The sequence below is a fragment of the Thunnus maccoyii genome, chromosome 12, assembly GCF_910596095.1.
Source record: "Thunnus maccoyii chromosome 12, fThuMac1.1, whole genome shotgun sequence".
Lineage (NCBI taxonomy): Eukaryota > Metazoa > Chordata > Actinopteri > Scombriformes > Scombridae > Thunnus > Thunnus maccoyii.
Window position 1 is genome coordinate 15,853,631 of NC_056544.1, and position 22,285 is coordinate 15,875,915.

The 22,285-nt window shown below is 38.9% G+C and overlaps 1 long non-coding RNA gene across 1 annotated transcript; it reads left to right on the top strand.

Annotated features, from left to right (window-relative positions):
- Positions 1 to 3,048: 3,048 nt before the first annotated feature.
- On the top strand, positions 3,049 to 22,104 carry LOC121909012. The gene is made up of 4 exons (XR_006099350.1): positions 3,049 to 3,243; positions 4,665 to 4,759; positions 21,455 to 21,513; positions 21,860 to 22,104. It is a non-coding gene; the product is annotated as an uncharacterized LOC121909012 (long non-coding RNA).
- The last annotated feature ends 181 nt before the right edge of the window (positions 22,105 to 22,285 follow it).

Genomic DNA, 22,285 nt, shown 5'->3' on the forward strand with positions numbered 1-22,285 from the left:
TATTCAACTAAAGAGTGAACTGATTAACTTGTTATTTATGTTTCTACATTTTCACTAAAATGTCTCCACAAGTGTTTGATGGATTGCCATGAAATTTGTTACAGATATTCATGGTTCAACAGAGGATGAATTCTACTGACACTTTTCAAGCAAGAGGCACAAAGTGCTTTACAGATACTAAGGAGTATAAAAAGAAGGAATATAAAAGAAATAAAGTAAAACATACATTAATACAAACATTTCCTAAGTACAGACTTTAAATCTTGTTATTGCACTAAAGCATTAAACAATAATGACATGACTGTTTGCCTTTTGCATTTCAGTAAATAATGGATGATAGTTTTACTATTACAGTAGCAGTAATCTTGTTCTCACCAGTAGCACTGTAAAGCATAAACAATATGTAACTAAAAGAAGAAATGACCTCAGTAACCCTGTAGGAGAGTTGATAAGTTCATCTCTGAACAACAAGGCCAGACCGGTTATTATTCTCTTTCTGTTCACATTTATCTTGACTAGGCGTTACCAGTGGGCTGTTACACACCTGAAACAGCACAGAACTCAACTCCTCCTCTCTTCCAGATCTGATTACATGTATTCACCTTTTGGCATACAACTGAGAGAAAGAAGGAAAGAAAGAATAGCATGAAACTGGAAACCAGACATTAGGATGTGTAACTGAGATGGTGAAAGAAAACAAGTCAAAGTCCAGACAGATAACCTAAAGAGTTTTGTTTTAATACCTGGTCATTCAGAGGTTTCTCTTTTTGGGAGATTTGAGCTCTAAATAAAACATATATGACGCATAGTATGATCATAGCATGTATCATGTATGTATTATGATGCACATAGATAAGCATACATTATATGTTGGCAGAGACTATGAGGCCAAATTATGTGTATAGCACTTTACAACTAGGAAAGTAGGCACTAAAAGACAGTCGGTTACTGGTTGACAGTGGAAATAAAAGGCGACATAAGGAAGCAGCTGTTTCCTTGACTCTCCCTGATCCTTGGCATCGACACAGCTGACTCATGAAGAACAAAGTCATCTCCCTTGGATCACACTCATTTACTGCTTACTAAGAAATCTGAACTATGAAGACACTGGAGGTTGTGGTTTTTCACTTAGGTGTATGTCATTAAGCTACTGTAAAAACACAGATTTAAAAAGGTGAAGGGAGGACTAGTGAAACTTCAAGTTTGCACACAAATTTTGAATTTGAAATGAAATGGATCTCATGGCGCAGAAATCTAGAGAAGGTGACAAGGGATGAGATAAAAATAGAAAATAACTCTAGTAGACTTGATAAGCCTGAAAGCTGCAGATGCATGCTGCACAGACTGTAGTTTTAATATCTTAAACATCACCTGTCAACATTAAAAAGTAATTTGATTTAGACAATTAAGATAAAATGCTCTGTTAAAAAATGTTTGTCAAGAAATATTTTCAGTCCCCTTAAAAAGACAATTTGATGGTCAGATTAAACAAGTGTGATAAAATTAATTCATGAGTTTTACAGAGTTTTACAGGTGCTGGAAGACATATTTTTGAAAAATCGAGAGAGCCAGGCTAACTGTTCCCCCCGGCTTCCAGTCTTCATGCTAAGCTAGGCTAAACACCTCCTGGCTCCAGCTCCGTACTTAGCGCACATACACGAATGGTATAAAAAATTTTTTATCTAAGTCTTGGCAAGAGAGTAAATAAACATATTTCCCAAAATGCTGAACTATTCCTTTAAAATAAAAAAAGTCCACTTTACCACTTTATCGCAGAAAATGTGCTATACAATACTAGTAAATGGTCACAGGTGCCCTCATTAGCCAGCATTATTTTCATGGTTGCAAGAGCAGGCAAAAACATACTGTTGTGGCATGTGTCCATATGAGGGGCAGAAGAACTCAAAACAAGCTGACAGAAACACCAATCAATAAAGTTGTTATCAGTAGCAACTTGTTAGCGAACAGATGCCTACTTACACATCCAGAAGACATGCAGCAACATTAGCATTCATTTGGAGTTACATTTCTGGCTATTTAACAAATAAATATCAAATATTTACTCTCTTTTTGTTTCATTTTGGTCTCCACCAACTCTTAAGAACATTATCCGCATTTTTCACTTGTTGAATGTTTGACATTCATAAGCTATTAGTTAAGTTTGTCTGGCGTCTGTTTGGTGGCTTACAGTAGAGTTGGGAAGTAACCTCTACATTTCCAGTAATGAGTGTAATTATAGTTAGCAATCCCAACAACTCTCTGTAATTTCAGGACTTTGGCCATTTGACCTTGTTGCATTGCCAGATCTACGTACAGCTGGAAGTGAGCCAATGCGGCTTGCCTCCACCAAAGTGGAGAAAAAGGCCTTCTGGTAACTCCAGTTGTCTCATTAATATGCTGTGTGTTAGCTGGCTAATTATCTTCTGTTAATCTTACACTCGGGAACCACCTGCTTTTGTTCAGACTTTGAGGATTTGTGACGTGGCTTCTGGCATGCTGCATGCCGTCATTGGGGGTAATTGATAGCTGTGGATGGTCAATAAAAACCTCCAAATAGGAGAATGGCTGCTTATTAAATCACTGTGTCTCCTTTTCTATCTCTACAGGTGTAAAATACAGACCTTGACTTTTGATTGTACACTAAATGTGTGTGTGGCTGTAAAACCAGAACAACAGGCTAAAACGCTGTGCTGTGCCAAGTACAGTGATAAGTCTCTGTGAGAACACCACCACGAGCAAAACCCTTTTACATTACATGTAGTCATTTGATTTAAGGTTAATATAAAAACCTTGAGAAATGGAACTTAAAAGAAATGGAAACTTGTGTTGACGTGTATATGATATGATACACAAAATAAAATAAATAAAATAACAAGGTGGAATCACAGAAAAACAAGAGTTAATTTTTTACACATGAAAAAACATGTTATCAAAGCAAGTTCCCTGTTTATTTGCTCATTAATTTAATTAATTTAATTGTTTTTCAGCAGTTTTACATAATTTGGTCATTAAATGCCGGGTGCTTTCCCTCTCAGCAGAGCTCAAAGACTTTGTGAGATGCCAGGATAACAGTGCCCGGTGTCAGTGTCGCTTACCCTGTGATTGGCATATGGCAGGCCATGTGACACAGCCAGCATGACGGTGAGATCAGCGTAATCAAGAGGCCATGAAGAGACACTGCATTCACACAACCAGGCAATGAATTGCTCCTGCCTTTTCATCTTCAGATCTGCAGTTTCTCTGGTGATTAATGCAACGTTAGAAGGCATACAGCTTGACAGTATCATAAAATTTGATTTGACATAATGCATGTAATGATGAGAAAGGGATTCACGCATCTGCTATATCAGAGCTTTATCCTCTTGTTCTGTGCAAAGAAGTAGTTAGAACAAAGAGATTGTTGAGCAGATCAATGTAGGAGGATTATATTTATTTTCCTTCGGTTGACTTTACTGGGAAACTGTGAGCTCCTTGCACAGGACAACAGGACTCAAGTGGCCATAGAGGAGAGGAGTGTGCACAAGGAGTTGTGGAAGAAGAAGAGCACTTGTTCTATTTTCGAATTTCCTCAGAGGGCTAATTATCCACTAGCTTTTATTACACAGTGAATGGGGAAGCAGTATTGACCTCGACATACTCAGTCTAATAATAAAGCTTACATATTGATCCGGTGCTGGAACGCTTAGTGCTGCAGATTTCAGTCATATCTGTGCGGGACTGTTTCTTCCATAAACCGGGATTTGAACACGTAATTTTCTGGTTCTACCATGCCGCCTGTGCTCTACCTGGTTCAGTGTCTGCCGGTGCAGAGAGTACAGTCAAAGAGGCTTATAGCCATCCGCTCTAATGAGGCTTTGCACACTCCAGGCCCCCCCGTCAAGAACAATGACCCAGCTGTGTGTGGCCCTTTTTCTCCGTGCTAACATCTGAGTGAACTTTGTTGTCGTTGAACATACAGAAAGCTCTGTGAACGGGTCAGTGAGTCCTCAGCCGTTTATATAGATTTCGTAGATTTTTGTCACAGATGAAACACGGCTGCATGTTATTTATTGCACAGGCTGCACCAGGAACACAGCGTACTCAGGTGTTTCCCAGGCTGTTTGTCAAAGATAAAGCAGAACAAAACTTGCATAACGTTTTGGGACACAATAATAGAAAAACAGGCCTTGTGTATTCAGATTTTCTCTTCTCTGTTGCACATTGCGGCATATGCAGAGTGATTACAGTACATTTCAGATCACCAGGCCAGTGTGCCTGAGTGGGAGGCTTCTTATGTTTGAAGTTTGAAAGAGGCTTTAACCACTCATCTAATAATGGAGCCATTGAGATCCGATGGGGCTTTTGCACAAACTGAACTCACTATGAATAAACAAGCCCCTCTTACATAAACAGCTAGCAAGGCCAGCTCTAATTATCATACAGCCACAAACAATCGGCTTCCAACTTGAATTTCATGGTGTCAGAATTGGTTTGGACTTTGTCTTATGATGGGTTTGGACATTCGGTGATATCACTCCTTCACGGTCTGATTGAGTCATAAAATCAGTTGTAAGTTGTAAACTATAAGTCTGCAAAGAAGTACACGCTACTTCACTGTATGCTTTTCATCCAGTATTAAAAAGCAATAATAGGATTAAAAAGTATTTGCATTTCCGATTTCACAGGGTTGCAAGGCACACACGTACCTCTTTGCACGGCTGTACAGTACAACAACCACAAGGTCGTTATTCATCAGGTCATCTGGTCATTCCTCCTGCAGGTAAGTCTGGGTAAAGTTCAGAAGCAAGGTTATCAATTAGGTTTCCTAATCTATCGCAGCTGCTTTTTCATGCTGTTTATGTTAACCCCTGACCTGTCCTTGACCCCGTGACAAGTCAACCAGGGTGCACACAGTTAGCTGAGGACAAAGGTGCAACCTTTACAACAAGCTGCCTTATTTTACTCAGAAACTCAACTCAAAGATTATTGTCATTATCGATTAATCTGTCAATTTTTTTTTATTGATTGAATTGTATAGTCTAAGAAATGTTAAAAAAATACTGAAAAATTACCTTCACAAGTTCTGTGAACCCAGGGAGACATCTTCAAATGTAATTTTGTCCAACCAAACACTCTTTATATAATATATACAGTATAAACTATATTCTTTACATAAACAGTGTATGACTGTCCAATAGTCCAAAACCCAAAGATATTCAACTGACTGTTTGCTAAACTTCTACCCTGAGCTTGGCACAGCAGTCTTGTCAAGTTTTGGACCTAGTCAGTATCCATCGCTGATCTAGAGTTAGGCTACCTTCTTCAGAAGCAGACTACAACCCAACATTTTGTAACTGATCACAAGACGGAAGTGTTGCAAGTTCAGTCATTTTCCATAAAGCTTATCATCATCGTAATGTGCTCTGAATAGTAAGCTGATAATGAAAAGGAAACTGAAAATAAGACTGGCTTTACATACTTTAATTAATTAAGCCTACTGTCATGATAAAATGATTGATTGTCGAGTACAGCAAGTAAGATGATCTGTCTGTAAAACCACTGTCAAAGGTCCAAGTCCTGCCACAAAAGAAAGGTGTCATAGAGTTACTGTAAACTTTAACCTGATTGTGGCTCCAGTTCAAGAGATTTTCACTCATGTCTCTGGAGCATAAGGAGGCCATTTGTTGGCTTTGTGTTCAAGTTTTAATTAAGATGGCTCAGCTAAATGTCTCTGTCAGTGTGTGCATGTGCTGCACTGTAGCTGGGAAGATTGAATAATAGTGCCTTTAGTCTGTACTCAGTGTTGCACCCCAGGGAGGAACAATCAGATGCTTCTAGTTTGACTCGGTTCGGGTTGAGTTGGGTGATGTTACACGAACAGGCTGCTGTCTGCCAACTAAATGAATTGGGTCCATGCTGAAGGACAATTCCTATTTCATCCCGTTGTTCCTCTTGACAGCTCCTGTGCCACAATGCTCCGCTCTCCACGGATACAGTTCCCACGGTATGGTGGGCAACCTGGGACATACTGTGCGGTTAGTGGTGTAAGGGAGCACCCGTGTGTGCTTACCTGAGTGCTTGTGTAGCAGCCTAGCATGCAAGGGAGCTGATTAAAGGAGTCCCAGAGAACAATAGCACTTTAAAAAAAAATGCTACTGTGAGAGTTCAAAGCACTGGTGAAGCTTTTATGGTAAGAAATAATTGACGCTTTCAGAGTGCGATTGTGAAAACTTTCTTTAGGGAACTAAAGTGAAAAAGAAGATGTGAAAATACCATTGTGGCATTTGTGTTTTTCCAGAAAACCGCCTCATGGTTGTATGCCACCACCGTCAAGTTGTAGTTTACACCAGTGTCTGTCCAGACTCATATAATATTTGTAGTGAAGAATTTGGAGGAATTTAACAAAGGGTATTAAGTGTATTTTGTGGAGAATTAGAAGTTATAACTATATTGATATGTATGATTCCAGTGAATAATTCAGCCCTGGCTCTTCACCCACTCATCGCCAGATCGTTTTTTCAGCTACAAGTGGTAAGAAAAACCTCCCTAGTCAAGTGTATTTGGTAAAATATTCCTTTTGTTGTCCAGCTTGTTATTCATTGTCTTTCTGCTTGCCTCAGCTTTGTTGTTCTTGTTCTGCTGTATGTTTATTAGTTTGTAAGTTCATTGAGAGAAACAAAAAACAGAGTCAAATTCCTTGTATGTGTTCACATTTTTGGCCAAAAATAAAGCTGATTTTAATGGAGCACAAAGTTGTAACCACAACAAAAGACTACACTTCAGATGTGGATGTAGCTGCAAAGAAGCTACAAACTCTAAAACATGGATGCTTCACACACATCTTCAACCCGGCAGCACAGAAGATCTAAACAATCACCACAGTTTCAAGGTGGAGACCGAGATTAGTGTCACGAATTCAGTATTTGAAATGTGAAATATGGTCACTATCTCCCCTTCTGTTCCTGAGTTATGGCATTGAATAATGGCCAGAAAAGTGTTTTTACAGAACATTATGATGTCACAGTGAAGTTGACCTTTGACCTTTTGGATACAAAATGTCATCACGTTAAAATTTTATCCTATTAGACATTTGGGTGAAACTTTGTGATAATTAGTATATGAATTCTTGAGTTATGGCCAAAAACGTGATTTGTGAGGTCACAGTGACCTTGACCACCAAATTCTAATCAGTTCATCCATGAGTGTCACGGTGCAGGCCCATGCCCTGTAGAGAGTAAGGACCATGGATAGACATGCTGGCCCTTGGCTAACGGGTTGACCTTTTGGCTCAGTGGTTAGCGCAGTCGTCCGTGGTCTGGGAGACCACTCGCTACATTGAGTCCAAGTGGATGTCCGTGCCAAATTTGAAGAAATTCTCTCAAGGCATTCCTGAGATATGATGTCATAGGAATGGGACAGACAATCCGAAAACAATTCCTTTGGCTACGGCTGTCTCCAGCGCGGAGTCATAAAAACTGGGATGAATCAACAAACATCTACATGAAATTGTGATTAAATGTTCAGTTCCCATCTTAGTTACATAAAAGTTGACAGGACATTTTGTTCCATATGTACCAGAGAAAACTTCCACAGAAAAGATCCAGATGTATAAGCTGCAACGTATTGTTGATGTTTTCAATCAGAGCAGACAAAGGCTCAGACCTTTTTAATGTTAATAATTAAATCAAGAAAACAAATTAAATAGGAGTTGCTAAACCTTTGAAATGATTTACTTACCTTTGCTCTGTTAATGCATGAGATACTTTAGGGCCCATAATACAGTGCCATATGAATAGTATTCCTGTGCAATGGTGTCTTGAGGGTATCTATCTACAAAATGCCCTCTTCTCTGGCCACTGGAGGGCAATCCCTAGCTTCAGAGTTCACAATGGTTTCACTGGGGTTTGAGTCTTGACACCTCAAGTTGCGCACCTCAGAGGATTGATTTGAGTAGGACAAATTGTTTAAGTACTGGTTGAGAGCTGTTTTGTTAACTGAGCTCTTGGTACTTTGACGTTCCTGTTATTAGAAAACATTCCAAGTATGCCGTGCATGTTTTATGGAAAACAGGCTCTTCTCAGTAAACTAGATCACACTGGTAGAGTGAATAATACTGTCAGTGTAAGACTGTTGTCATTTGGATGAGTTTCACGTGTTAGATTTTAACTAAAGATTTTTAATGTCTTCCCTGCACCATTGCTAACTCACCCACCCACATTGTGGGGAATAAGCACATTATCATGCCTGTGCTGAAAATGGGTCAGGACCGTCTCTACAGCATTCAGCCAGGCAGCACTTCATGTGTTGAGAAGCCATTGGATGTCTTTATATTACTCTACCAAGTTGTGGAGAAATTGGCAGAGCATTTATATCTAAAATGGAAAGAATCTCCCCAGTGCCTCCATGATGTTCAGTTGTGCCAATAATGGAGGGTTTTATTCTTCTGTCTGCCCATAGACACATAAAGTTGATAGATAGTGACATGAAAATAGAGATACCATACTCATTTGACCAGTTGGTGTGATGAACAAACTCTCCACAAACTTTCATGCAAATACATTCCTGGCTTTTTTTCTTTTTTTTTTTTTTACTTGTGGAGGTCATGAGTGTGTCATTTACTGTAGAGGTTATGTTAAAATGTATCTTTTGAGTGTCATATTGGTTGTACAAGGTTTGAAATGTTCACCATCACAGAGAACAGAGGCTTTGGTCAGCTCAAATACATGACGTGTTATGTTGGATGCCGATGGCGAGGAGCTTTCATATGCAGCATGACGTGTAAGCGCTTGCGTAGGTAGGTGCCTGTCAGAGCGTCCATCTCTTACTCTGAATATTTAACTAGAATAAGCATCAGAGAATCCTATTTTTTATTTTTAGTATATGTACCAGTATATTTATTATATGTTTTTGAGATGGATCTTTGAATGACTTTTATCTTTAAATATTGTGTCATTCAGACACAATATTTAAAGACCACTATACTCCTAAACAAACACTTTTGGAGGGCACTCAAACCTCAGCACAAACCTCAAATGTCTCTTACACCAAAATGTATAATTCCAGCCATTCAAATGTTAAATTATATCAATTTATTTACCCATGTATTTCATGGCAATATCTGGAAAAAAAATAAAAAAGGATTCTGGGAAATGCAAATCACGTCTAATATATGAACCTTTGTTTCTCAATACAAGGCATGTTTGCCCACCAAATGTTATGGAAAGTTTTTGAGACATCCTGGTGACTGATCAATAAACAGACAGATGCAAAAACATGACAGCCTCTGGGGGAGGTAATAAAGGGTTCAACAAGCCTTCAGTCTTTCCTTTAAACCCAAAGTGAAGAACGTTTTTGCTCCAATGATTTCATGAGGAAACTCGGTGGTGGAGGCGACTTCGGCACCACTAGACTGTTATACTCTCATTTCTGACTCAGTCTTTAACAAGTAAATGATATAAGACAAGAAAGAAAAAAATACAAAAATAGTTAATGATTGCATTATAAAACTGATAAACTGATAAGATGTCCTTATCTAAACGGTAGAGATGCACGTCCCGTCTCTGTAGCTTGTTGTTTGAGCTGGTAAAAGTCAAACGTGTGGGAAAGATTATGGTCTCTCTACCCACCCTGTAATCTCAGTTGTTTCACCTTGCTACTGACGTAGGTTGTCTTGCTGAGACAGCTGCTCTGCCTGGCTTTTCACGGGAGTGATTATCAATGTGATATGTACTTTCTTTATTTACTTTGTAAAGACTAGCCCTGAATCTGTACAGCATGTCCAGAGGAGCCCTCAAGGTTAGTGCCACACTCGAAGACAGAAACTGTGGTGGCCAAGAGAGAGACATTAGTGGCATTGAAAGGAGTAGTTCAACATTTTGTGCAATATGTTAATTTGCTTTCTCGCAGAGAGTTAGATGAGAAAATTGTCAACACTCTCATGTTTTTCCGTTAAGCATGAAGTTATAGCCAAGAGACAATTAGCTTACTTTAGCATTAACACTTGAAGCAGCAGGGAGAAACAGCTAATGTGACTCTGTCCAAAGTTAAAAAACACATCTACTAGCACCTCTAACACCTCCTGGAGTCACTGTGAGATTGCTAGGTAAACTGTAGAGACATGAGGTCACTGCACCGAGCTATAGTCCACCAAGAAATACCATATTAGCCTGAATAAGACAACCCTGACTATAATACAACTCCTCATTTTCCAATACCTGTTTATGGAAAAATACACTTTCACAGTCTAGCAGGTAGCATTAGTCTTTTTGAGCTCCTCATCATCTGTGACAGCAGTAATTCTTGGCAGCTTGACAGCTGATTCGGTCCATTTCTGAAGTAAAGACCTCGGATTAAGGTGCTTTCTTTTCTTCATTCATTTAATTTCCTTGGTAGCAGAAAAACACGTTACACAAGTCTTCAAAAACTCCTACAGTTTAAACTGGGAAAATGAAACACTTTTAGGGACTGACTCAGACAGATGTGACGCACACAAAATTTATGGTCACATTTTATGTTATTTTGTTTGTTTTTATTTTGGGAACGTTATTTCTATGAGAGGAATATTCTTATATGAGCCATAATAGTCAATTATTGTCTCTTGTTAAAACTACAAGGCTTCTTTATAATACACTTTGAGCATTTCAGGGTTGCCAATAGGAGGCAGTGTCGTTGCTTCCTCATGACCAAAATACACAAGGCAAAGACGCGGGCGACACAGCTGTCGCATCATGGCCTCAGCAGACCGCATTATAACCATTATAATCAACTGAAGCTGCTACACTGACTACAGAAAATCTATTATATCATCTCTATTTTTGCGCAGCTGGTCCATATTTGTTCTCTACACACAGCTACTAACCCTCCGACAGGTAAAAACTACATACAACTGTGTGAAAAACAAGTACAATCTGTTTAAAAATTAGAGTTTTTTTTTTTTTTTTGCATTGCACATTAAAATCAATCAATCAAATCAATGTGTATCCATGATCCTGTAGTTAAAACAATCTAGTTAAATAATTCAGTAGCAGTTAATGTAGCCTACTCCTCCAAACCCCCCATAACCCACTGCATTATCACATGGCAAAACTCAATATGCATGCAGTGACAGAGACGGAGTTGGTGTAGCAGGTAGAAAACGTGATGTTTCGTGTCTGTGCCTGGTGTATTTCAGCTGTCATTCTGCTGAGCAAAGCTGCACTGAACAGAAGCACCTGCTGCTTGTCTCAGTGTTTCTCCTGTTTTTACAGGGAATCTTATCTGTTTATGAGTTCTCAGTCTGAGACCTGTTACACAGACACACTATAAATAGACACTCACTAGATTAGCAATAAGGCTTCAAACAACCCGCAAGGCAACATTTTCTGCAGGAGCCAGTGTTACTCTCCATTCAAAAAGAATATCTGATGTTGTGAACACTTAGTCTTGTCTATTCCTCCTATATAAGATGACCCCCACTCTTTAAAACATCTTTTCCAGAATGAAATATTGTAGGTTACTTATATTCAGTTCAATACAGTAGTTCTCACACAAAACTCCCTGTAAAAACACAACTTGTTTTTACATTTCTGTTTGTTTACAGATTAATCAAACAAGATACAACTAGTGAGCTTTAAAAGCATTGGTAGGTGAACTGTATTTTTGAACTTTGGAGCCAGCTAGCTGTATCCCCCTGCCTCCAGTTTTTATCATAGACTGTTAAAAAAATAATGGACGTGACCACCATGACGTCACTCATTGGTTTGTGGACCAGAAGTGACCATATTTGGATGAGAGTGTGGAGCTAACCCCAATGCTAGCTGTTAGCTGCTAGCTTTGGTTAGCATGGTGCATTTCCAGTCAGTCATTATCTGTTATAATGCTAATATTCGCTAGCGAAAAACAGGCTTAAAACCTTTAAAACAAAATGTACTTAACAGAAAAACCGGAGATCTGACTTCTTATAGGGTCTTTTAGTACAACCAAACACTGAACAAGACTTTTTTTAGGTGATCAAAACGTTACAATTAACTTTAATGAACTGAAAGAAGACTTGAACCTAGTGATTGAGACCATAAACTCATTAGGAGTTTAAGGCCAACTGCTTCCTAGCTCCAGCTGCATACTTAACACACAAACACAGGAATGTTATTGAACTTCTCATCAAACTCACAACAGGAACTGTATCCCCCAAAATGTCAAATTATTTATTTAAAACAAACAAGCAAAATACAAACAAATCAAGAGATACATTCATCAATTTGACAAAATAAATGAGTCATGAAAAATAGTGCTGCAAACACAGAAAACATAAGCAAACAAAGAAATTCTGCAAGTCGCATAAAACAACCAAACTAAAGCTGGATTTGGACACAAGAGGTTAAAAGGAATCCCATACCTGCAGCGTAGGTTTAGATTTTTAGTTCAGCATCAGATTTCACCCTTTGATAGCATTCCCACAACACAAGATGGATGTATTGTGCGTCATCGGCCATGTCCTGCTTTAATTATATTTCTCACAGTAACTTTATTACAACTCACATTGTCAAAATGTAGCTTCAGAGTGTCTTTTCCACGCACAACGCTCACTCCCTAAACACATGCTTTGACGCATGTTTTTCGGCTTCAAAGAGCACTAGACACGCATCTGTCCAATCACTGGTCTCTCAGCCGCCTGCTGCACCCCCACCGCTTTATGACCTCCCTAAAACCTCTGCCCTCCACCCCAGTGATCCTATTACTCTGAACAGGTTGCAGACGGACGCCAAGAACACAGCCTTATGGGAGTATACGTCATTCCCGTCTGGTGTGCATCATTCTGTTTTGATTACTGACCATGGATTAGAGTAAAACTGATTTGCCATGATGACAATCCTTTGAGTGCGACGACACAGCAGTTTTTATTCTTTGCTCCTACTTCGCTCATTTACCCTACTTGTTGTTGTGCCTCGGGAAAGGCTGGCAGTCGTGTGTGTGTTGGATGTACTGAGGAAAATAAAGGATTTGCTGGGATTAGGCCCTTGCAACAGACTAATGGCAGTAGGAAACTTGCTGTGGCACCATCAGATACATGATCAGCCTTTAATCTTGCAGGAGCTCAAGGGGGTGTGGGGGGTTGGAAAGGGCACTGCTTTCGTGTAATCATTTTTAAATCTCTGGGTTAGAGAGAGGCCTCAAGTGTTTAGTCGAGCGATTTATCTGCTGTTGTCGTCATATTTACATTCTCAGAGAATACTGACTTCTTTCATTTAAGTAAGCATTGAGACAAATAGAGTGCAGGCAGATTGCAAGAGTCCCACAAAAGACGCAGAAACTTGCATGACTGCATCGGCATGCCACAGTGCTCATGAGTGTGTGTGTGTGCGTGTGTGTTTTTGTGTGGATTCAGCTTTTGTCTGTCTGAGATGGCTCGCTAACCCTGACCCGCTGTTGGCAATTATGCAACAGCAACCAGTATGTTTCTGTGATTTGGATCAGCACTTGATGGGAACAAAGATTAGAGACAGAAGCAGGTTTATTTTCACGACAACATGGATAGTGTCAGAGTCAGAGTAAGAGTAAGAATAAGCATGAGAAATTAAAAAAAAAAAAAAAGAGTAAAATAATCTCAAATTAATGAAAATAATGATAAATGTAAAATAAATACATTTAAAGAAAACAATTTCATTTTTCTTTTCTGCATAAAAGGCTGTTAATACATGTAAAAATGCACATACACACACATACATACAGTCTATATCAATTAAATACAAAATACAAGAATAAGTCCAACAATTTCTCATTTGTGGTTGCACGATTATTACGATAAATTCTGTGAAAAGTGGATAAGATGAAGTTGTGGTTTTGATTTGTCTAAGGGAAAAAAACATATTGCATCTGCAAAAAGATGAGGAACTCACAAGGGACAGATTGACACAAGACGTCTGTCTACAGTCACACTCATGACTCTGTGAGGCTTTTTCTGCTAATGTCAGCATGCTAACATCCTCACAATGACAATTCACTATCTAAATTTGGCTTATCAGCATGGTAACATTTGCCTATAAGCTCTAAACGTAAGTAAAGCTCAAAAGTCAGGGGATCATCAACATTATCACAATTCATCCTGTGTGGAACATGAATGTTTGTACCAAATTTCACGACAATCCATCCAATACTTGTTCTGACCAACGTTATTAAGATTCATCCTCTGAGAATCATGACGGTTTATATTAAGTTTCATGGCAATCCACCCAATACTTGGGTTGAGACAGCCACTGAAAATGTCGCTCTCATGGTAGCACTAGATGAAAAGTCAGAGGATCACCGATTTCAGTACGCTTCATCCTTTGAAGACCATGAATGTCTGTGTCACATTTTCATGGGAATTCATCCACTGATTGTTGAGATATTTCAGTCTGGACCAAAGTGGTGAACTGACCAACCATTCGACATTGCCATAGAGCCACGTTGCCATAGAGCCATGTGGCTAGCATAGCTGAAATGTGTTATTTTCTCTGAGTTAACAAAGCTCCTCCAGCAGACAGAGTAGGCTAATAAGTTGGCCTGTGTAAGTAAAAGTGGTGGAGTGCCCTTATAAAGTTGAAGCCGTAAACTGTGCCAGATGGGAATTGCGGGTTGAATTTAGACATAAACACATGCTGACAAAAGCCAAAACACAGAAAAGATAAGACAAATACACAGACAAAGTAGTTACTAGAATATGTTGCTTTCACAACATAATCATTATGTAATCATCAAATTATAACTGACTTTTGAGCTTCGCTTTCATGCCATCTCACACATGAGCAATTACAGAACGGTTGACATTTTTTTTTGCGTTATGTAAACATGAATGGCAGAGGACATGACAATTATGTGAATAGGTGCAAAATCCAGCAACTTTACACAGAGGGTTGGTGTGTTGTATATGCCTAATCATGTGTGTAAAATCTGCTCATGTGTTGTAGTATACACACACACACACACACACACACAGAGGCCATACATCCTGGAGATTACGTAACGCCAGTGTAGGTCACCAGTACTCACTGAACGCAGGTGCAGAACATGATTCGAAATATCTCTGTTTATTTCTGTAATCGTTACTTCAGATTTAATTTTATCGCCTATTTACACCACAGTGTTATCTGAGATTTGGACCCTCAGTCTTCACACTGTAAGATGTCCTCAGATCACTTGTGTTTGTCAGCCCTTGGTTGGTGTGACTCAGGCCTGATGTCCTCTCCTGAATATCCGCCCCAGCATGACTAACGAGGGATAAACCATGTACTAACCCATCCTCTTTCATGGCTTTCACTTCTCTGCTTGCTCAATTGCTCCAGTTTATGTTTAACAAAAGCAAGAAACTTTATAGCAGTTTGTATGTGTAAAAGGTGTTACATTATGAGGAGTAAGATTTACCTAATCTCAGGGGTGTGTCCCTGAATAAACAATTGTAGAACATAACTGAGTACATTTAAATACAAGTTTGAATACTTGTACTCATTTTTGCAAGTTTATACTCCTACTCTAGTAAATTTCAGAGGTAAATATTGTTTGTTTTACTCCCATACATTTATACAACACATATGGTCATCTTAAAAAGATATATCTGATGTGTTATTGTGGATTAAAACCACCCAGAAGTATAAAAACTAGTTAAAACTGACTCATGTCTTTGCTGCTAAGAAAATATATACTTTTATGCAAATGAAAGTTCACATGCAATGGAGTATTTTTACATTCTGGTGCTATATTTTTAATTTCACTTATTTAAAAGATATGAATACTTCTTCTTCTTCTTCTTAAAGATAAAATTGATAATAACTTTTAACAAATAACAAAGTGCTCAAACTTCAATAAGAGGACACAGTAAAAACTAAATGAGTTACAGTACACTGTACATGACAATAAGGTCATAAAATCAGTGCGGAAATAAAATATGATTTATATAGTGAAGGGAAGGAACGGCAGGAAAATGAATGAAGACCGAACTTAATTATAAGCCAGACTTAACAATATGTTTTAATATTTTCCTCAAAAGCTTGAAGTTGTATCTTCAGAATACAGATAATTATAAGCTCTTTTTTTGCAAGTGACCAGCTACTTTGATGGACCTTTAACAGTACAAAGTCACATCATCTACGTCTGTGCCTCACCCACTCAGCTGGGAATCTTACGCAACAGTACCTGCCATATCTGCATCTTAAAGCCAAAGCAAATAAAATCAAGATTAAAATTATTATGATATATAATCTCTGCTGCTTTCTGTCTAACTGTTCTGCAGCTTATCAAACACTCAGGTCAGGACATGTAACAATGTTGAACGATGAAGAAACACTTTGATATTGCAGCATCTTAACGAGTGTACAGTGGTTTGTAATTACAACCCAGTGTGATAAGGCTTTAATGTAGCCAGAGACATGTGTGGCATTGGTATATGCATGTTTCATGCGTGCTTGAAGGGAGGTGAAAAACAGGTCAACATGAATCCTGGAAGAATAAGCATTCCCTTTGTTACGCCTATAAACAATAGTGAGAGGTGCTCAATGGAGAATTGACAAACAGGCTTCTCCTGTCTTAGCTGGTCAGGACTAGAAGCACATGGATGGATGAACAAAGAAAGACAAAGCATTTGTGTTTTTACTCTCGGTCCCACGGCCATTCTCTGGACTTTAGGAAGTGCCTGTTTACCATAACCAACAATGGACTTTACCTACGTTGTTCGCCTTATGCAGAATTTAGGCCTGTCTTACTATCCTGAGGACATGCAGTGTGCTGTTTGTGTAGTGGAGCGTAAGTGGACGAAAGGGGAGTGGGTGGTAGGGTTACAGTTGTATCCGGTGTCGTTGATCATCTGCATACAAGAAAGCTTTTTCAACTATAGATTATAATTTCTTAAGCAGTATCAGCTCCTCAACAAGAGTCACATTCTTTGTATTTGTTGGATCACAGGTTTTCTTGTTGCTATGGTAACTTTATCGTTTTTATTTCCTCATAAAGCGTGAACAAGTGCCAGAAATCAAGGAAGTACTGCAGAAGTTGCACAAGTATGAGTCAACTCTATATTCATCCACAGTAGATTCAGATTAGTATTTTTGTCACTGTAGTTGCGTCTACATGTAATGTTAACAACCCCTTGGCTGCAGCACTTTAGGGTGAAGACATCTAACTTTTGATGAGATCACAAACACTAAAATTGTGTCTGATATCGCTGCCTATTTAGTATTTAGTTTACTGTCACTGTCCACCATTTTATTTGTTTTTCTGTACTGTAATTTTACGTACTTGGTCTATTTTGTCACACAACATCCATTCCATGTCTGTCTGAGTTCTTCTTATCCAAACTGAGGGTCTAAGGATAGAGGATACTGTATGCTGTACAGATTGTAAAACTAATCTGTGATGTAGATAAAAATGGACTAAACCTGACTATTTGAGTGTCCGAATTTCGAGAAATTTATCCACCGTATATTGCCCTCAACAATTCCAAGAAAGAAATGAAAATTGATGGCACTGACTCAAATGTCTGCTGACAATCCCACAATACAATGACTGTAATGTGACAAAACCTGTCAGTGTTGACGCAAAATGATCATGATTCAGTAGTGAAAAAAATAACAATGTACTGCAGATTCACTGTTGAGTGATTATTATATAACACATGGTTAAGTTAGTAGTTCATGAGGGAGTGATTGTGGACACAATGCTCAACAAGTAGACTATTTGTCGATTATTAGACATTATAATCCATAACAATGTCTTTAATAAAATTCAGCAAATCTTAACTTATCCTTCCCCATCTCATTCCTTCTTCTTCTACTAGAAAGCACTACCATGTACTGGTACCACATTAATAAAATTATAGATTTATTGTGTTATTGAGCGTATGGTCAGTATTCTACTATTTGATACTGATATCACAGGATCAGACTCTTGTGTTGTTTTGTTTTGTGTCTTTGTGTTTATTTATATCATGTTCCTGACTGCTGCAGTGACCCAAATTCTCTAAAGGCTTTTGGTTTTGACGGATAAAAACCACGTGAAACAAATTAGTTTTGACAAGTCGAAAAGAGTTGGTTTAGAAAACATGTTAGGAAGCAAAGCAGAGCCAGCAAGAGAGTACAGCTTTGATATCCTGTCATCACATCAAATGCATTGACTAGTCTGTATGAGCTGTGTGTACTTGGGATACAAATGTAGTCACTTCCAACACTGATAGTTTTGATGGAAGCTGCAGTTGAGGACTTGGTGTGTTGAACTGCTGTTAAACATGAACAGGTGTAAGTCAGGAAAGATCTCTGACTGACCAGACACAAACTTGTTTGGCCTGTGGAAGTTTGGATTTAGGAAATACTGCACACTATAAGCACTGCGGAAACCAAAGAAACCATCAAAGAAATGGTGAACAGTGGAACTGGAAAGTGAAGGTTTTCCCTGTGGAAGTTGTACTCAAGTTTACTCAAGCATTTCTCCTCAGGGCTGAAAATATAAACCCTGTTTTTTTTTTGACATGGGCAGTATTTTCCCACCTTTTTCTATCATACAAAGAATTTTGCCCAAAATGTTGTCAAATATTTCCCTTGAGCCACTTACCTTTTGCTTACCTGGCTCTTTTTTAGCATATAGTCATGACCTGATACCTTTTTTTATTTGCACAGTAGCGCACGCTGACATCCAGGATCAGCCACGTAGAAAAGAATAAACGAGTAACTGCAAAAGCAAACACAAGCGTCACGTAAAAAGCACAAGTAGAAACATTATTATTTGCTTCTTAAGACCATTTTTATTTGCTTACGTGTCTCATTATAGAGAATATCGCTGGGCCAAACCAGATTCAGGTCAGTTTAAGTTAAACACCATATGACATCTGAGGAAGCTGAAATGAAAAGCCACGTGTCTTAAAGCCAAGTCCAAAGTGTGGAAATCTGCTTTAAGACAAATATAGAATTTATGTCCATGCATCAAATGATTCTTTATTGCAGATTTTATTGGTTCCCTCTGACATGTGATGGAATGATATAATGAAGTTTTACTCCTTGTAATATTCAAAGTCACTTCATCTGCCTCACAGACTCACTGCCAGGTCAATGGTGTTACCACATCAGCATATTACTGTACCCGCAGCAACATCCTCTCCTCGGTTATTGTTGTTTTTCTGCTAAGTAGGCTTTTTGTTCCAGTGGAGTCAGTAGCCCCCTCTCTCCTCCTCTCTGATTGTCTGTACAAAGTGTTTTGTGTCAAGCAAGAAGAAACGAGTGAGTTTTACATAACACACAAGGTGCTGAGTATGTTACCTGACTGCTGGTGTGAGGTCATCCAACTTTTAATTTACAAAAGGTGTGTACAGCTGTGACTCATGCTGGGAGTGGATGTGAGGGAGGGTGTTTCTGGTGTGTAGGAATTTATGGATGACTCATTGTAAGGTGCCGCTGTTCATTAAGTGTCTGTTTGCAGATGTGTCCACTCAGGTCTGCGGTTGACCTGAAACTTTGACCTCTTAATGGGTCAGTGTTTAAAGCAAACAGCTGCCATGTGAAAAGTATCATGAAGCACAGATATGACTTCTTTGTAGTGCTGAAAACTCCAAAGTGCTATTTATATTATGCTCAAAGATGAATGCAGTAGGATTATATTTGTATGTATTAATGTGCATGATCCATTGCTTTTATATAATGTTTTTTTGCCTATAAAACAAATTGAAGTCATTACATTGTTTTTTTAAAAACTACACATAAACTTTTGATTACATGTGATCAGGTTTCAGTCATAATGTCTCTGAATCTTTCAATAACTTAGCAACCACATTCAAAATTTGCAAGAATCTCTGCATGTGCAATTACATATAAACATTTGTATTTAATTTTGCATGTTTTAGTGTTCGCAACATCCCCCTTTGGCCCCTGTCGTGTGTGCATATTCTGTTCTTTACTGTTTACTGCTGCAGTGACATAATGTACCCACATAAAGCAAAAAAGGTTTATATTATACGAAAAAGTTAACTTGACAAACTGACTGGTTAAACATGAGGAAAAGTGTACAAGCTCTCATCATCTTTTAATTTCCGTCAGGCCATTGTATGCCTTGTTACGATAGGGAAAATTAGATGGAAAGTGGACTTGAAGGGTTACGCGGGTCAGCCATTGTTTTGTGTGTTAAAGAAAGGACAACCCCTGCAGATAAATCAGCAAGAGGCTTTTTGGGGGGAAGGGAGAGCTGCAAAGAGTACTGGCATCTGGCCATTCCCTCTGCCAACTATTCAAGCCATGAAAGTGAGGACTGTTTGAATGGTGAAACTGAGGAGAACAGTTTGTGAGCTAAAATGTTAAAGATACACTTAGTTCATTATAAATTCACCACTAGTTTTCCTCCAAGGAGTAGCTCACAAGAGTTCATGGCCGAGCCTTGGAGCTACAATTCAGAACAAACAGGTTTTAAGTATTACAGGATGCTTGTACAAAAGAAATGTTTACTCAAGTGCAAAGAATTAAAATGTAGATTCTGCACAGCAGTCCAAGTAGGTCAAGTGTGACTGTAGAAGAACATGCATGGCACGGCCTTTTACTGCCGGCAGGTTATAAGCTTTAAATCTGGAAATTGGTTTATAAATAACTGAACAGATGTCTGTGCTAATTCTATATTTACGGTGTTCTTATTTCCGAAAGCAGCTATTTCAGACAGTGAGTCAAACTTTCCTTCCTTTTCTGTTTATTTCACCTTTATTTGAAAAACCACACACACATTTAGCTGCAAATTATCTGTTCTGACTATCTGCTGTGTGCAAGAGACAAAGGCAGACTAACTGTGTCTCTGCTGCAGCAGCACACTCAAATCTGTGTCACTGTGTCATACATAATGGTGTAGCCAATCACGGCGCAGGTAAGCATGAAGGGGATATAGCATCTGCCCAATCGTAACTGGAGTGCTCAGCCAATCAGGATGCTTCTTGTCAGGCCACAGCATCTGTCTGTGTGGAAAATACCAAACCGTTTAAATGTGTGGTGGATGTAAACATGCGGCAGCTTGTTATTCTCTGCAACCTCTGCAGACAGGGTTGTGTCAGCACATGTGTTTCCCAGAGTTAATGTGAGCACGTGGGATCAGCTTCCCCTTGTGCGTAAATGCATGTGAGAGTGAGTTTTTGTGTACATGTGTGGGAGCGGGTTCTGCAAGAAAGGTCATTTATTCTCAGAAAGCAAGATTCGGTCACAGACGAAAACACATTTTCACATAATCAGCAACATTTTTTGTCACTTTTGTTATATCCAAATATCCAAAACTCCTTCAGATACACACAGAAATTCCTCCAGTTGTTGTCTTTTTTTCTTTAATAGGATTATACATGCGTCTTGCCAAAACATGAGCCATATACTGACATTTCCTCTCCTTCTCTTGATGTTCCCTCTGCAGAATTTTGCACAAATCAATAAGCTACTGTCTTCTTCTTCTTTTTCTAAATTTTGGCATTCCTTCATCCCTTCCTGCCTCTAATGCATTCCTCTCTTCTTGCACATTGCAGAATGAAGAGCCACTACTGGTTTGAACTAGTATGATGTGTTACACAACAACACAATCCAAGTGAGGAGAATTTTCAGTGTACATGCACTGAAGAAAAGCTTTAAAAATAATGGATGCTTACTACACGTGCTGTTTTTCCCTGCAGCTCCACATGCTATTTTATATTAGATTGCAGAAATTTAAGTCAGTAATTGTTAATTATATGTAAAAATATATGAACTTGGACTGCCTTCTGCCTCAGTGTGATTACATGCTAACTGACAAGCATCTTAAATCTGTGTTTGGCCAGGGGGGCTATTGTGCGGTTCCATTTATAAGACCCCATTTCATGTTTATTTTTTTCTCTCCTTACATAACATGGATGTGGTCCCCCCCCCCCCATGACTGTTTCTCCCGCTCTGCACAGGAACCACCACGATCCAGCCTGTACATTCCGGTGGTTGTCATAGCAACAAGGCAGCATCCCTCTCTCCATCCTTTGTCCAGTGTCTCCCCATCGTTTGAGCTTCCCAGACGGAAAGGCGGTGTGGATTCTGCATGCAAATCGAACCCCTAATTGAGCCTCGGAGCGATGTGGTAAACTCCCCCCATTCTGCAATGGCGTTAAAACACTCAGATGTTAAATGAGACAAAGAGGAAAACAGATGAATACAAGAGATCCATACAGTTTTGTGTAAAATAACAATAAAAGAAACACAGTCAGAGGAAGTGATTGGGCTTAATGACGTGTGCTTCCCGTAAAATGTTGAAATTTGGTAATGTTTTGACTATCCACGTGTCCAAAGGGATGTAAAAAAAAAACAGGTGGGATGAGTGGGCGGGTTGGAGAAAA